The sequence below is a fragment of the Alexandromys fortis genome, unplaced genomic scaffold (assembly GCF_014885135.2).
Source record: "Alexandromys fortis isolate MF-2015 unplaced genomic scaffold, M_Fortis_MF-2015_v1.1 scaffold_213, whole genome shotgun sequence".
Taxonomy (NCBI): Eukaryota; Metazoa; Chordata; class Mammalia; order Rodentia; family Cricetidae; genus Alexandromys; species Alexandromys fortis.
The window spans coordinates 2,019,449-2,037,489 of record NW_026068093.1 but is presented as its reverse complement, the minus strand read 5'-3'; the positions used below and the strand labels follow the sequence as shown (position 1 = coordinate 2,037,489).

At 47.0% G+C, this 18,041-nt stretch overlaps 1 protein-coding gene across 2 annotated transcripts in view; it reads left to right on the top strand.

Moving 5' to 3' along the window:
- Ngef (neuronal guanine nucleotide exchange factor) overlaps positions 1–18,041 on the top strand; it is a 99,248-nt gene that overhangs the window by 37,345 nt on the left and 43,862 nt on the right. The gene's annotated exons all lie outside the window — the stretch shown is intronic.

Below are 18,041 nucleotides of genomic sequence, written 5' to 3'. Positions count from 1 at the left end.
CTGGGTCCTTACCCATAAATCTCTAAGGAAATGTCCTACATACAGGCTTGCTCACAACCAGATCTTATGAAGGCATTTCTTTTTAATTGAGGTTCCTGCCTTTAAGATGAATTTAGCATGTGTCAAGCTGACATAAACTATCCAGCATACAGGACGTCCTGGCCTCTGCCCAATAGCCCATGCTTCTGCTGCCAGCTGAGGTGAAGACATCGTGCCCAGCAAGGGGCACACAAACCAGTCTTCTCCACGCCAGGTGTCCAAACGGACTGCCCCATTCTGTAGCCTTCAGTGAAGGAACCAAGCTTCAGAAGATTCCAGGCCCTCGGCTGTGCAGTCTCCGGGGAGGCTGGGTGTCACCTCTGAGCATCTTCCCATTTTTAGACAGTCTGTGACTTCCATCATACAGCTCACAAGCCTTTGACAGCTGTCTCTTCTTTACAGAATTTCCAATCTTTCCCCCTCTTCCTGATATTGAAGAGACAAGCTTGTCCTCTTCAGAACGTCAAACACATCTCAGATGTGACCCTGGGAGTGAACGAGGCTCTCTGACCGTCTTTGCCTTAAATCAGGCATGATAGGTGAACAGACAGGGGTCGAGAACAGCAGCGACTCTAATGGGAAAGGCTGGAGAGCCCAGGCCGTAGGCTTACTTATTCCACCATTTAGTAATAACTGTACAGGTCTGCTAGAAGCTCAGTGGTAGAGAATTTGTCTAGCAAGAAAAATACTGCATAAACTGGGCCTGCTGGAGCAACCCTGAAATCCTAACACTCCAGAGGTGGAGGGGTAGGCTAGAGTTCAAGGTCATCCTTGATTGACTTTATAGAGTGTTGGAAGGAAGCTGACCTCAGCTACGCAAGATTCCCCTTCAAAAAAGAAAAGCTTGAGCCGGAAGGTGGTCTTGTGAGGGTAAAGAGTAGAAGGGCCAAAGCAGTTTCTTTATTGATTAACTAATGAAAGCAATGCAAAGACAGAAGGACCTCCTATACCATTTCCCCTTTTCCTTTTAAACAAAAAGGAAGGCTTTAACTTTAACATAGTAAAATTACATATAACAAAACAGTTATCAAGCAAAAATTACAGTTATGATATTTATATCTATTTTATCTTTTATCATAACTAAGGAAAACTATATCTATTTTTCAACTCCATCAAAGACTCTAGAAGGATATAATATTACCTAAGTAAACAGGAAGTATATTGTAAGCAAATTCCAAAATTCTAGAATTGACAGAGACATCTCAGTACCTGGACAGTCACCCAAAGTTCTTTTGTACCGTTGGGGCATCCATATATAGCCTACAGGCCCATAGTATCCAGCAGACTTTTTCATAAAGCAGGACATTTCAGAGACAGATTTGCCTATATTGGCAGTTTATCAGTCATTTTCTTCTGTGTCCTGCAGAAAGTCTAGTAGACTCTTTCATGAAGCAGGAACCCCAGAGGATCGTCTCACCTTTAGGCAAGTTCAGCAGTCATTTCTCTGTGGGTTCTGCAAGTCCAGTGAAGCAGTCCAGGCAAGAGCAGTTTCTTGCCCAAATGGCTGACCAGCTCCATAAGGAGCCTCTTTGATGCCCATCTTCCTCTTGAAGTAGCTTGGTGCTGCCAGGAGCAAATGTGTCTCATTGCCATGAAAAGTCCTAAATTTTTAAACATTTTAAATGCCATATTCTGAAGGTCTCTGAAAGATTTGAATAATACCTATCTAACTGAAACATACCTCTATACATCTAGAAAAATCTAACTAACATGACTACAAGCTTGACTATTATAGATGATTACCTATTAACCTATATTTCTTAATTATACATTACATTTTTAAATGAGCTACACAAACACAATACCTTAATCAAGATTAGAAATTATACATATAACAAAACTGACCTTAAATTTATATCAATAAACCAAGATCCATACCAATGCAAATTATTCATATCTATATCATCTTTCTTAATCTCTCTCTATCGTCTCTCATTGAAGTGGAGCTGACTGACCCAGCTAGACTCCAGAAATCCTCCTGTCACTGTCTCCCCTGGGATTCTAGGCATGTATTGGCATACCCAGATCTTTTAGGGGAGGTCTGGAGGTTTGACCTCAAGTCCTCATGCTTGCTCAGCAAGCACCTAAGTCACCTGTCAGCACTACTTACTGTTGGTTGGTTTACAGCTTAAAATAGGATCTCACTGTGTAGCTTTGGTTTATCTGTAACTCCCTAAGTAGACCAGGCTGGCCTTGAACTAGTAGGCGTCTGCTTGCTTTTATCTGGGACTGAAGGTGTGCACCACCCTGACCAGCTACTACCCATATTTTTAAAGATCTGCCCTAATCACCTGGCAAGCAATCCTGAGGTTTCAGCCACACCTCATCACCTCTACACACACCCTCCAATACCTCCACCTCCCCTCTGCCCGCCAGAGCCCTGCTATCCTTCAAGGCTTCATAGCCTGCATCTTGGAGAACTCGGATTCTCTTCCCATGCTGCACTAAACATCCGGGCTACATATACAGACCCTACCATTTGCTCTTTCCCGCAAGCCGTCTCCTCTTGTGGAAGTGTGGACAAGGAGCTGCATTTCTAGCTTGTGCTCTGGGCCTGTGGAGAGAAACTTGTGAAACACTGCCACTCAAGACTTCTGTTTCGCTGGCTGCAGCAGTGCACTAAGAGCCGCATTCTTCCTGTGCAAGAACCTATGGGAGAATTCCTTCCTTCACCCTTGAACAACGTCTCGGGATTGCCATCATGCGTTAGAGAGTCAGGGAAGTGCTATAGAGACCAAAAGGAGCACCAAACGTGGTCCTTGGCATCCTGGCGGTTCCAGAGTTCAGTCTGCACCCTGAGCCCTGGGAGGAGACAGGAACTCTCCTGCTTTCGTTCGTCTCTCTCTGACTCGGTAATTGGTGCCGTCAGTGCTGGGTCCCGACGCCGTCCGTCATGCCATCGTCGAACCTCTAAATTAAGACCTCGACTCTGCGGTGCAGAATAATAGCAGGCTCTATTTTGACCCAGTGTAATGACCGTGCCAGGATCCAAGCCTTGCCAGGTTACGAGGTCACGTGTGTGCTAGAAAACCTGCCTTGCCCTGGCCTGGAGAGAGCTAATTGTGTATAAGAAAGAAAGGAGATGGGACTCGCTCAAGACAGATCATCAAGTAGCAGAGGACCCCAGGAGGGATCTGGCAGCAAAGCTCACACCTCCTCCAAGCAGGGTAAAGAGACAGCCTACCCCTGGGAGTGTTAACTCTGTTGCCTTTGTTACTTTTCTGGCCAAAACTCAAGAATCATACAGAATCCCACCTCAGGTTGGCTCCCAAGCCCCTCCCAGCCCCGTATTCACACCCAAGAGTAGATGGAGCTTAGTCACTGTTCTGATAGAAAGATCTGAAATCTATCAACCCTGGCCAGCACAGCAAGGCAATGTGTGTGCTCCCATGGCAGTCCAGGGCAGGGCTTGCTTGCTTGCTTGGTGCTGAGGAAGGCTGAGGCGGCAGAGACTTCCTGCCAGTGGCAGGAACCATGAACTTGGAAGATGAGCCTGCAGACCCAGCTAGCGATTGCCTACAAGCTTGAACCACCAGCCCAAAGCCACCAGCTTCATCGTCCGTAGAAGCTAATGGAAAGAGTAAATGTAAGTCTTTGGGCTATTTTTACACGGCAACCAATAAGCAATATAAGGGTAGCATTTTCTAGAAGTGAGAAATAGAAGGTAATTCCTTACATGCCCATGATGCTGGGTAGAATTCCGGCACTGTGTCTCTCAGAGACCACTTTCTCCTGGTCCCTGTCAATGGGATCCCTGCAGCTGACCTTCCTGGCCCGGTTCCTTACAGCCCTTAGGAGGAACTAGCTTGCTGCCGACATCTCTGAAGCAGGCAGGGATGAACTCTGAAAGGGAGTCTGTGTTCTCCTCGGGGCAACTGAGACCAGGACATCAAGATGGCATGCAAGAAGGTTGGCTTCTTCCTTATCCCCATGCCTGCTTCAACACCCTCATGGGCTTCTGGGAACTTGCCTTACTGTCTTATGCCTGGCTCTCCCAGGAATCTGAATCAAGACACCCATATTGAACTCTGCCACCTTCAAATTAAAAAAGAAGCATTATTCCTTCTTCCATTCCCATAATCAACAAATATGATTCTTAAACCAAGAAAATAGATGCAGATAAATTCAAACATGTGATTGATCCAATGACTTTTCAAAAGCATTTGCCAGGGCACTGACAGGAGTGTCCACAAAGCAAATTCTTTAGAGATCTTTCCAGAAGGACCTGGTAGGACCATCAGCTCTCTCCGAATCGGATTCTTGGGGCCTACTGTATTGCGGGTCTCTGATGTCAGCCATAGTCACACGTGGGGCTTGGAGCCTAGCCTTCTGCTGGGGCTTCACAGGGGATGGCCGATGGCCATTTAATTAATAATAACTTCATCCCCGAGCAGCTAGCAATACAAATCTATCAGCTGTTGCCCCTTTCTTGTTTCTCTGAAGCTTGTGGAGTTAATCACATATTCATGAAAAAGAGGCTGCGGTGACAGACAAGGTCTAGGCTTCATAGCAACAGTTGCAGGTCACATGATCTCTGAGTCTGGAAGAGAGGCAGGGAGGATGTGAGTTCCCTCCCCCAACCCTAGCCTCTGGACCTGTCGCGGTCTGCAGAGCTCTCTGGAACTCATCTGTCCTGCCAGCACATAGGCAAGGGCTGGACCACAAGACCTGTGAGGCTCGCTTCTCCCCAGTCTTCACCTTCAGGATGAGCGGGAGCCATGAAGGACAGATGTTTCATCGCTGTCCCTCAGCCCATGCTCAGCACACAGCAGCTCCCAGCACTGCCTTCTCCTTGTTTGTTTGCCTGAGAAAATGCCTTCCTGTGCAGCTCAGGCTAGACTGGAATTGACTAGACAGCCCAGGCTGGTCCTGACCTTGTGATGTGCCTGCCTCAGCCTCCCAAGTGCTGGCAGGACAGCCATGGGCCACCATCCCTGGCCCTCTTTGCTATCTTGATTCTCATACCCTTAGATGCTAGTTCCTTTCGTGGAAATGGGTCATGTTAAAAATATATGTAAAATATTCATGGAAACAACGCTGTGTTTACAAACCCATTAGAAAAACCATAAACATCCAAAACTTGGAAGCAGAAAAAGGCATGAAAAGATTATTCGCCAGACTACAAAGCCATTTAAAAGCCAACTCACAAATAAAAGAAAAAGACATTGGTTTCATTGAGAAAATTGACATTTCAGAAACAAATCTCTGATATTGGAATGAGCACCAAGGAGACACTGGTGATTGAGTACAAACTGATACAAACTGACTTGACTTCCCTGACATCTGAACATAGAAACACAATAAAAACTGCTCCTGATCTTCAACTAAAAGAAGCCAGATGTGGAGGCTCAGCCCTGAGATGCTCCAGTTGGCCCAGCCATTCTCCTTGAGTAGCCATTGTGATCCCAGCTTTGTAGGACACTGCAGACATAGCAGGGGCTCAAAGAGACAGAGAGCCCTGCTTTGAGGGGCCCACGTTGCAGCTGGCACTGGTACCCAGAGTTCCTGAGTTATGCTGGGGAACTGGCAAAGCTCTCCATTCCTCATCCCTGTACTGTCTAGACTCAGCATCTTCACCCCTCATCCCTGTACTGTCTAGACTCAGCATCTCCACCCCTCATCCCTGTACTGTCTAGCCTCAGCATCTTCATCCCTCATCCCTGTACTGTCTAGACTCAGCATCTTCACCCCTCATCCCTGTACTGTCTAGACTCAGCATCTTTACCCCTCAAGTCACAGAACCTGGAAATGGGGCCTCTACGTCACACCTCCAACCCCCAACTTTGATTTTTGAGGTGATGGAATGAAACCCACTGGGTCACACTTGGTGCCCTTCCTTAACCTTTTCAAAAATGTTATATTTTATTTGTATGTGTGTATGCATGCATGCGTACGTGTATCTCAGGGATCAAACTCAAGACATCAGACTGGCAGTAAGTCCCTTTACGCACTGAGCATGCTCACTGGCCCCTATTGGTCTATTTTTGTCACAGGGTGTCAACTATGTAGCTCAGTCTGGCTTCAAACTTATGATTTCTAAATGCTTAAATTACAGAAATATATCACTGTAAAGGAAGGCAGCCCTCTTGGAGTTGGTCCAGGGCACACCCAGACACCAAATTCTCAGCATAAAGGAGATTTATTACCCTAGAGGGACAAGTAGGGTAGAGGGGAGCCTGCAAATGTAGCGGCGGAGGTGGTGGCAGCAACAGCAAGTGTTTTCTGTAGAAGTGTGTTTTTAAAGAGAAAAGGGGTGTGTGTGTCTGTGCTAAGGCGAGTTGGTAAAATCCTGGTTGAACATATTAGCCAAATAATGATTTTGGTTGTTGGACATTGGTGTTTATTCTCAGGGATGAAGATATACATGTCTAAAAGGTATGGTCAACATTTGCTTATGTGTGTGAACATGCATATGTCACAGTGTGCATGTGGAGATCAGAGGGACAACATGCATGGCTCAGTTATCGCCTTCTACAATGTGGGTCTGGGGATTGAACTCAGGTCCTTAGGCTTATCAGCAAGTGTGTTTACTACTGAACCATCTTGCCATTTAATATCTTCTGTCTCCATTCTGTTGCAATTGCAGCTGCACACTCCTTCCAACCTTGCTTCTTCAGCTCAACCCTGGACATCATGAGTTTGGTGCCCCCTCTCTCAAGCTTATTCCTACAGCTGCATCTCATTGACTGGTATAAAGCTATTGCAATGTGTTCAGCCAGTCTTCTTTGGTGGGGACACAGGTTGTTTCCAACAGAGAGCTCTGAGAAATGATGCCACAATTAACTAACTTTGTGCATTTCTTGTTCCGTATTCTAGAGCACATTCTAGACTAGAATTGCTGCTCGCATGCAAGCATGCGTCTAGAAGTTTTTGCTTGATTCCCCTCCATAGGGGCTGGAATGATTTCATCCTCCCAACAGAAGCGTGTGTCATTGCATACTTCTCTGACTTATGTTTTTATAGTCACAATAGATTTTAATGAAGAAAATTCATATTGTTCTATCTTTAAGAGACTGGAGTGATGGCCACCCACAAGGAGCATGGGGTGTGGCTGGATCCAGGGCTTGGCTGGAGAGGGGACAGGCATGCTCCAAGGTGCTCTTCCAGGGAAGGGAATTTTCCATTCTATGCTGTCATTTTTCTGACTCATACCCATGGAGCAGACTTGCCCGTCTCCTGGGAAGAGCCCATCACTTCTTAGAGGACAATAGCTACTGACAACTGAGGTCCCTTCCTCGGGAACAAATTTCAATTCCATTTGGAAGCCTGTGCTGCTTCCAAGTCAAGGACCCTCCTCTAAGACCCCCACAAAAAAGGAAGGGAAAAGGAGCCCTCTATGGGTCATCGTTTTAGCCTGAGCTAAGCAGAGAGAGGGGCCAGGCCAGGAGAGCCCACTCACTGTGACAAATCAAAGCCACTCCAAGGGCTGAACAGCATTTTAGAAACAGGAAAAAAAATGTAACATGCTGCATGGAAAAAATGAGGCATGACTTTAAAAGTACAAAAAGCGGCAGCCACTGGTCAGACCCAGGAAGGCAGCACCAGGCAGCAGGGGGAGAACAGGAGTGGAGTAACAGCTCTGGCAAACAGACCTTGTCCCTGGGAAATAATAGCGTGCTGGCTAAGGGGACTCTTCTTTCAAGGGAGCTGGGAAGAGAGATTTATATGAATAGCCAAGAAGAAAATGGGTTTGATGGCATTTGCGGCTGAGTTTTGCTGAAGGGTGCTAGTCGGGTCGTGTTCCCCCACAGCTCCCCTCCCGGTTGGTTTCAATCAAGGAACCTCAGAAGTGTGTCAGACACCTGGCCTGGAAGCTCAGGAAGGAAACAGAGCCAGTCCGGCCATTCTTCCTCTCTAAGCAAATAAACTCTCGAATCAAGGGAGATCAGACCCTAAGAGGACCCCAGCTCTGCCTCTTGAGCAGGAGACAGGGTCTTTCTAAGAGGGGAGGCATCTGCCAAGTGGGAGGCATGGAGCTGAGCCAGGGGTGCTGGAGGATCCCACCTCCAACGAGAGGTAGTGAGTGTCCATAACTACAGCTCTGGCTGAAATGGAAGCAACATTCTGATTACAACACCTACGCCATAATTTTTGGAAAGAAAAGGGCAATTTCTGGAAAAGAGACTATTTTTTTTTTTTAACGGACAGATCAGAGTATCTGGTAAGTGCCTTAATGCTAACAGTGCCAGGAAACAGCACTGTCAACTTTGACTTCAGGATTCTCTGGAAACTGAAGGGTTCCCCTCCCCCCAGAGATTGATGGACATGACAGATTGAGATATTTTTCCCAGGTAAATTGGGAGACGGCAGAAGCAGCCCCACCCTTTCCCAGTTCATCGTGATCTCCCATAGTTACAGCGCACTTTCAACTCGGGCTCTAAATTTATGCACATCAAAAGATTGATGTTGTTTTTAAAGTAACTTTCCCCCTTATTATGTAAGTGACACATTTATTGTAGAAAAAAATTAAACACACGAGTACAAAGAAGAAAGTTCCCGCAGAACCCAGCCAGCCAGCTACAAGTACAGTACAATACTTTTGGTAATTGTTCTTGTAGCTCGCCCCTCCCCCGCCCCCAGTTATTTCTTTATTATCACATGTATGAAACATGTCACGTGCGGGGGCAGGGCCACATGCCACAGCACTAGTGGGGAGCAGGTCCTCTCCTTCACCGTTCATACTCTGTCTTTAGGCTCCTGCAGGAAGTGCGCTTACCACTGAAACATCCCCTTGGCCCCTCCATCCGTCCTTTAACTCAAAAACTTAAAATTCCATGCTTAAAAGTTGACTTATAAGCAAAATAAATTGGATGTAGTGGTGTGTGCTTATAATCCAGCACTTGGGGGTTGAAGCAGAAAAACCCCAAGTTCAAGTCCAGCCTGAACTACATAGTGAATTCCAGGCCAGCATGGGCAACAGAGTATGACCCTATCTCTGAAAGCAAAAATTAAACCAAGCCAGATGTCATAATATTTGCTTTCAAACTATAAAATCATATAGGCATCTATATAATGTATTAAGCTACATAGGCATATTTTCAGATTCTTAAATATTATTCTAAAAAAGCATTCTAGCAGTTCAGTATCCCATAGGAGAAATATGTCACTATTTAAGTCAACTGGGGCAGAGGACAGTGGGTAAAGTGCTTGCCACACGGGCATGGGGACGTGGGTTCTGATCCTCAGCAGTCACGTGAAAAGCTGACCTCCGCAGCACTGAGCAGACAAGAGGATCCCTAGCCCTTGCTCACCGTCCAGTGCAGCCTAATCCGCAAGTTCCAGGTTTAAAGAGACTGTCAGAGAGAGAGAGAGAGAGAGAGAGAGAGAGAGAGAGAGAGAGAGAGAGAGGAGATAGCAATTCAGGAAGACACCTGTCACTGACTTCTGGCTTTCACACACACATAGATGGGCTCATGCATGCACATGCACACACACGTGCACACACAGTCGATCTTCAGTAACTGGATATTTACACAGCTCTAAGTGCTGCAGTTATAAATAGTGCATCCTTGCAGCGATTTCTCTCTGCACAGACATAATAGTTCGCTGGATATATTCCTAGAAGTAGATTGTCTTCTCTGGAGAGCAGGAACAATCACAGATTTGCAGCATACAGACCAGGCTGCCCTCGGGAAAGCTAGGCCAGTTCACACTCCCACCCTCTCAGGGGCCGGACCCTTCTGGGTCTTCATGCAGCCTGGGCGACCACCTGCTCTGCATTTAAAAACCCCTTGTTGGGTTTCTGATTTTTTTTTTTTTTTTGAGCTGTCACAATTTTTCTTTGAAACATCTGCCTACAAAACTTTGAATTCCAGGAAAGGAAACCATTTTCTAAGCCTCATGACAGACAGGCGAGGACCTGGGACTGGGCGTTTTGATGGACACCTCCCTGTGTCTCTAACATGGCTCATCTCCTTCAAAACCATACTATTCTTTCTGCGAGATCCTCAGCCCTTAGGCAGCCACTGCTCACAAGCCAAGGTCAACAGGACAGTAAGGGCAAGGTGGTTGTTTCCAAATGAAATTGTAAGCTACCCCAGAGCTTACAGCCCATTTTCTAAAATTCAGTTATGATTCCCAATGATTAATTTTCTTTCCTAATGATTAATTTTCTTAACTACATGCCATCCTTTCAAGTTTACTTTATGGGTGCACAGTTTTTCTTTCATGTCTTATGTGGTAGAGGGTAGCTCGGTATATACAGGGCTTGCTTAGCGAGCATGACGCGCTGGGCTTAAATCACAGCGCCAAATAAAACTCAAGTGTGGTGGTACACGCCTGTGATCCCAATATTTGGAGTGTGGAGGCAGGAGGATTGGGAATTCAAGGTCCTCCTTGACTACATAGCAAGTTGGAGACCCAGAGACCCATGTACCAGGCTTTTTCTTCTGGGTCACCAACCAGCTCTGATAGCATGGCCTGGAGACTTATCATTATTAGTTTTGAATGCTTAGCCTAGCTTGGGCATGTTTTTGGCTAGCTTTTTAAACTTAAATTAGCCTGTTTCTCTTTATTTACCTTTGCCTCAGGACTTATTACCTTCCTTCCTTCTGTATAGCTTGCTTTACGGCTTCTCTGTGTCTGTCCAGCTGGTGGATGCCTGGCTTCTTGCCCCGGGTGTGTCTCTCATTCTCTCCTCTTTCCTTCTCTCATTCCTTGTTCCTTCTTGAGTCTATATTTCTCCTCCTACTTATCCTTTCTCTGCCTAGCTATTGGCTGTTCAACTCCCTATTAGACCAATCAGGAGCCTCAGACAGGCAAGGTGAAGTAGATACAACACATCTTTACATAATTAAACACTCATTCGTACATCGTTAAACAGTTGCAGCCATAAACGAAAGTAACACACCTTTACACAGTGAAAGTGATATTCTGCCGCATAAACAAACGTAACACATCTTTGCCCAGTTAATATACTAGTCTACAGCAGACCCAAGCATATTTTCCTGTACTATGTGGATCTTTCTGGCAACACCATCTCCATCTCAGCCAATTATGCGTTCTCCCACCAAGCGACAACAGCCATGTCGCTCTCTATCGTGTACTGGGAAGTAGCTTGCAGAGCGCTCTCAGCAATGTGGGGTCTACCTCCTTTTAGCTGGGGGCTCTCATTGCGGGAGCTGCTAACTCCCTCCCGGGAAAGTCAACTGAAGGAGGCTTTGGACAAAGATACCCAAGATGCAATGCAAACACCACTGCTGCTGCGCCACAGAGAAACATCTAAAGCCAGGCTCTACAGCTCACGCCTAATGGTGTTCCTTGTATTTACTGACGTCTCCCTCAGTGGCCCCAAGATGTGCAGGAGGCTGGGGTTGCATAATCACAGCTCACAATGATACCCAAGATGTTCAGGGGTGACAGAGGTACTAACAGAGATAAGGGCCCAGCTTATGTCAGACATTACCCCACTGCCCTTACCCTCCCTGGGCATTGACACCAGCACACAGTGAATTGCCAGGAAGACACTGAGGGTATCAGGCATGTGGGATGAGCGAGCTGGGGGGAACCCACCTGGTGGGTGATGGAAGGAGAGGAAAGAGCAGCAGGGGAGGCTGGGAGGAACCGCGGCTGCTGGCTGCCATGATTTAGTACAAACTGAGGGATAATTACAAGCCTATGGGGGTGGGGGGGGCTGTGAGGCCACCCTCAGCTTGAATAATCTGCTGGGAGGACTCATAGACTCCACAGATGGCTATTAAACTACCACTGTAGTGGCTACCAGGAAAGGACATTCAAGTCAACAGAGGGATGAGCAGGGCGGAGCCAAGAGACTTCCACACTGAGATAAACACCCAAGGTCTTCTCTTCTCCCCTGACTCCTAGGACAGTGTTTTCTTAGGCCTAGAATGGCAATGTGCATACAAAAGGAAGGAAGGAAGGAAGGAAGGAAGAGAGGAAGGAAGGAAGGAAGGAAGGAAGGGAGGGAGGGAGGGAGGGAGGGAGGGAGGGAGGGAGGGAGGGAGGGAGGGGGGGAGGGAGGGAGGGGGGGAGGGAGGGAGGGGGAGAGGGAGGGAGGGAGGAAGAGAACGGCCAACCAGAGGACCTCACCTGAGCCTCGATGTTCAGTTTTTGAGTAGGGAGGGAACGTGGGAACTTGATAGCTACTCAGCTGATCTTGGTCTTCAGCTCTGAAGTCTGAACCCATACCTTGTGCTCCAAAGCCCTCAAGTAAGCAAACATACTCTTTAGCCATGCCCTCCCACAGCTCAGAATTCACTTCCCAGAAGAGTCAGGCAAAGGCCAGACCTCTTTTGAGGTACACTGAATTCTCTCCACAGAACCTGGCTGAATTTGTTTAGACCATTCCTGTGACACATGACGGTCTCAAACATACAGGCTATCCCATGAAGCAACAGAAATAAGCAATTGTACTTATAGATGAAGGATACAGACAAACGCTCTTGGGAGTTTTGAGGTTTGCAATGTATACTGAAGATGTCTTAGGGTTTCTGTTGCTGTAAAGAGACACTATGACCCTGGCAACCTTTATAAGGAAAACATTTAATTGAGGGGAAGCTTACTATTTTAGAGGTTCAGTCCATTATCATCAGGGCAGGGAGCATGGCAGCATGCAGGCAGACATGGTGCTGGATGAGTAGCTGAGAGTCCTACATCTTACAGGCAACAGGAAGTCAACTGAGACACTGGGCAGTATCCTGAGCATAGGAAACCTCAAAGCCCGCCCCCAAGTGGCACACTTCTTCCAACAGGGTCATACCCACTCTGTATGGGATTATGGAGGCCAATTACATTCAAACTACCACAGAGGAATACAATTATATTTAAAAATATATCTTTATCTTTTATATAAACACACACATAAGGAATTTTCCCTATGAGATAGACCAGCCCGACAGCATACAATATGATTCTGAAAATAGAATGGGTAGGTAGAAAGTTGTGTCTTCAAGACCTGGAGCATAGGTCCAGGGGTACAGGGTTTGCTTGCCTAGCATGCAAAGGCCTCTGGGCTTAATCCCCTATTTAGAAAAGTAAACTGTGGTTCCTTATCCACAAAAGTCATGTGGACTGTGATGTATGACATAGTTACCTTTCTGTTGCCATGCTAAACACTCTAACAAAGAACAGCTTAGGGGAGAAGGGGTTCATTCACAGTCCATCACTGTGGGAATGTGTGAGCATCAGCAACCTGAAACAGCTGGCCACAGCACATCCACAGCCAAGAGCAGAGGAACCCACCAGGCTCAGCCCTCAGCCAGCTTTCTCTACTTTTATGCAACTCAAGATCCAAACCAAGGAGTAGTGCATCCACTTTCAGGCTGGCTCACCTCACACCAATTAGTCAATTAGCCCTGCCCCCCAAGACTTGCCCACAGGCCAAATCCATCTAGACCTTCCCTTCTTAAGATGCTCTTTCTGGGTGATTCTCAGCTGGGTCGAGTTGAGAGTTAATCTAACTGCTCTAGTTTCATCTCAGTGGCTGTGATAAAACTCCAACAAAGGCAACTCAAAGGAGGGAGGATTCAATTATTATTATTATTATTATTATTATTATTACTTACACATCCAAGTAATGATCCATCACTGATGGCAAGAATCCATGAAGGAACACTGCTTGCTAGCTGGCTTGCTGGCTCTCTGGATCCCTCCCTGCCTCATACTTAACTAGTTTCTAAGGGCCAGGACCACCTTCCTGAGAAACCCTACTGACCACAGTGGGCTGGTCCCTCCCACATCAATTAATAATCAATACAATCTCTCTGTTGGAGGCCATTCCTCAGTTGAAGAGTTTCCTCTCAGAGGACTCCAGATTGTCACATTGACAATTAGGACACTAGCCATCACAATCTGCTTCCTAAAGTGCCATGAGGCACCCAGGAGACCTAGGGCTCAGGAAGCATAAACAAAGATACCTAAAAGCTGGAGTTTGCCATACAAAGAAAAGGCCAATACTTGTGACCTAAAAGAAAATATAAATAATTCTTAGACAAACTGCCAGAAAAATACTGTTTTAAAAAAACAACATTAAATTATTCTTACGTGTGTATAGAGAGCCTACTGTGTGTCAGCCAGGTAGAAATATCTCCTAGCATTTTGCTTTCTGAATGATTCAGAGAAAAATGTCAGGGAAGCAGAGATTTTAATAATAGCCTGCCTAATAAGCCCTAAATATGATGGGAATTAGAACATGGGGAATTTAGCTTAAGGTTACATGTCTCAGAACTCAGCGAGTCTCTAAACTGATTTTATAATTAGGAGCATATTTTTAGCTTATTTTTCAACTGGAAGATTTTATTATATTCATGTTAATGTATGTAATTTCGCCGTGGTATTTTTGGTGCGGGAGAGTGCGAAGGTGACAGCTTCCACTTCATGCCACATCAGAGCCATGCAAACCAGCGGGCTCTGCTCACTGCCCATGAAATGCTCTTCCCAGGAATGCCTGCTTCACAGAGCATCCCAATGCCAAGCGGCCGCCGCTGGGGACGAAGGGAAGGGGGCGGGTGGGGACAGCTTTCCAGATGGAAGGTATCACCAAGGCAGCAAGGTCCTAGAAGAGGTAATGGTTCTTAAAAGCCTAGGAAAGTAAGCCCAGGTCAAAACTTGGGCAGGGGGAGGGGATGTATCCTTCTGCCTGGAGAGCTGGGGGCGACACTGGGAGGCTCCGACTACAGGAGGGGGCTGGGCTTTGCCTTCTGGTCACAGAGCTCCAATGGCAGTGTTTAAAATCCAGCCCACAGCTTAGGAAGAGGACAGAGGGGGAAGACTAATGGAGGAAAGGTAGTTTAAAAGCATTTTTATGTATGTATGTGACTACGTGGGATGCGTGTGCGTTGTATGTATATGGGGGAGTGATCATGCCTCATGTGCACCTGTACACGAAGGCCAAAGGAGGACATCGGGGGTCCAGCTGTATCACTCTCTTCAGCTTCATTCCTCTGAGACAGGTCTCTTGCTGAACCTGGAGTTAGGCAGGCAGACAGCAAGGCCCAAAAAATCCTGAGAGGAAAGTTCAGATACCAAGGAAAAAGATTGTTCTGAGGGGTTTGGGCAGATCTATGGAGCTTAGCAAGACCTTAGCATGTGCTAGAAGGCACAGGAGTCGAGGCTAGCTCTCAGGCTGACCCTGGGCTAGTGACAGAACAGAGAGTCCAGGCTGGGGCAGAGCTGCCTCTACTCCAGGGTTTCTCATCCTGTGGGGCGCATTCTTTGGGTCAGATGTTCTGTGATCAGTTATTTACATTACAACTTATAACAGTAGCAAATTTACAGTTATGGAATAGCAATGAACAATTTTGTGGTTGGGGTCACCACACATGAGGAACTGTATTAAAGGGCTGCAGTATTAGGAAGGTTGAGAATCATTGGTCTACTCTTTAAGGATCACAGATAGAGTTGTGGCCTGGACATTGCAAACCCTGGTGGGGCCTCAGTGCAGACCATAGAGAGCTGCAGCATGAACCAACCCAACAAGCAGCAAGGCAACATTGCCCACTAGGTGATCTCAAGGGAGGACCGGACCACCTCTCCAGGGATGCGCAAGGCAGAGCCACAATCCAGAGAGATCCATGCCCAAGCCACATGGAATTTGCTTGAGCAGGTGTTTTAGCTGCCGCTCTTGCATCCAAAACAGAATTTCCCAGCAAATACAACTTCAGGAAGGAAGGATTTTGCCTCACAGTTGGAGGGTGCTGTCCATTGCGGTAGCAACAGGAGAATGAAGCAGTTGGCCACATTGTATCCCACAGGCTGGAAACAGAGAGATGAATGAAACTGCTCACCTAGCTTTTTCCTTTCCCTGAGCCTGGGACCTCAGTCCATTGATGGTGCTAACCACTCTCATGGGGGGTCTCCTATCATTTCTGGAAGCCCTCTTAGGTACGCCCAAAGGTGTGTATCCATGATGATTCTAGACCTAGTCAAGGTGACAATGAAGATGGACCATCACACCAGGATTCTTCCTTGGGACCCATCACCTCTTTCTTCAATCTTATTCCTCCCTTCTGGAACTGGGACATAAATTCCCACCTGTAACGTCCGTCCGTGCTACTATGTGTACTATGGTATTAGGCCCGTAGTGTGGCGCCTGCACTAAGGGACTTTCACAAGCCAGGAAAGGGGCCTGGAGATTTAAACACACAAAGACCACAGGGGCACAGACAGAGACACAGGTCATCCTTGAAACAAGAATGCCAAGTATTTTGTGTTCAGGGGCAGCTTACGTAGTGCTCTGGCTACGCCCCAGCTCTCGTGATCCGATCTTTCAGCTGCAGCCACCAAACACCACTCCCCTGTCTCGTGCTCTGAGCAGCTGCAAACATAGGAAAACATGTTGTTCTGCTCAGAGCAGCTACAAGCAAGTTGTTTACAAGAAATTCAGGGTGTGGGGGTCCACAGCCCCCAACACCCACCTGTTCAAATACTATATTTAGAAGGGCATTTTCATGGTTGATTTTGGATGTTCACAACTGGCGAGAAATGTTACCTGAGGCTAAACCAGACCTTGGGTCTGAACCATAGTTAACTTGTTATTGTTGGTTTTTCTTTTTCCTGGGGAATGGGCATCCGGCCCAGGTTCTTGAACTATACCATGGAATTATCCTGCCCACCACACTTGATTTTGATGAGACTTTAGGGCTGTTACTGCAAGAAGTTAGGATGGTTGTATTATTTGGATGAATGAAATGCAGTTTGAGTATGTGGAAATAAATTCGGGGTGGGAGGCTCCAGTGAAAGAATACTATGGACTGAATATATTCTCCAAATTCACATGTTGAAATAATCCTCACAATATGGTGCTATTAGGACATGTGGCCTTTGGGAAGCTATCACATGCAAGTGGGTCCCTCATAAATGGGCCAACCCAACCCTGGAGAGCACCCTCCCTCCCTCTCTGCCAGAATGCAGTAAGAAAGCAGAGCTCTACAGTTCCCAACCTCAGACATCAGCCTCCAGAGCTGTAAAAGACTCGCGCTGTGCAGAAGCTGCCCCATCTCTGATGGTTCATGGCAGCCAGAGCAGAGCCTGGGATGGAAGTGATGGGGACGGCCATGGAGCAAATAGAATTGGAGAAGGAAGAGGCTGGGTGAGCAGTGTCCAGGAGGCAAACACGAAGGCAGATACAGGGCTGGGGAAGAAGACCCCGAGGTTGTCTCTCAACTCCCATAAGACCTTGAGAGAACCTTGCATCACAGGGAACTAGGGATGAGTTGCAGCTTCAGGATTCGGGGGGCTTCACGCCACCTCTAATCCCCTTCACTGAGTAAGGGAGAGACGGGACTTCTGGACTCCTGCAACCTGGGAAGGGCAGAGCCCTCCTGCTGAGCCTTCATTTTTGTTGCTGTGCTGGAACACTCAGACCAAGAGTAACTGAGGAGAGAAAGGGTTTATCTGACTCACGTCAAGGCAGGAACTTGAAGCAGCTTGTCACATCACACCCAAGATTAACAGCAGAGAGACAAGGAGGTGGGCGTGCTTGGACCACTAGCTTAGGTTTGTTTTTGTTTGTTTGTTTGTTTATTTCCACTCTTACACAGTCCGTGACCCAAACAGGGAATGGCACAGCCAAAGGCAGACTGGGATTTCCCACTTCTGTTAACCTAACAAGACCATCCCTCCACAGTTAACCCCTCTTTCAGACTTCTGTCTGCCGGTGCTAGGCTGTGTCAAATGACAATCAAAATTAAACACCCTCCTCCAGCAAAATAGCCCTCCCCTCACTTAAACTTTTCTGTTTCTCTTGCCGGTCCAGCCCTGCCTCCCTTGAGGCATCCAAGAGTGAGCCAAGATTGGGGCTGGAGCAACTCAGTGGTTAAGAGCACTTGTTACTCTGGCAGAGGACCTGGGGCTGGGTTCCCAGGCTCTACATGGTGGCTCAAAATCATCTAATTCCAGTTCCAGGAAATCCTATGCCCTTTTGTAATTTCCAAGTGCACCAGGCACATATATGCAGTCAGGCAAAATACTCACACGCATAAAATGGGGGCAAAACAACCATTAGCATGGTTGCCCCAAACCCCCAGGAACCGGTTCCGTAAAGC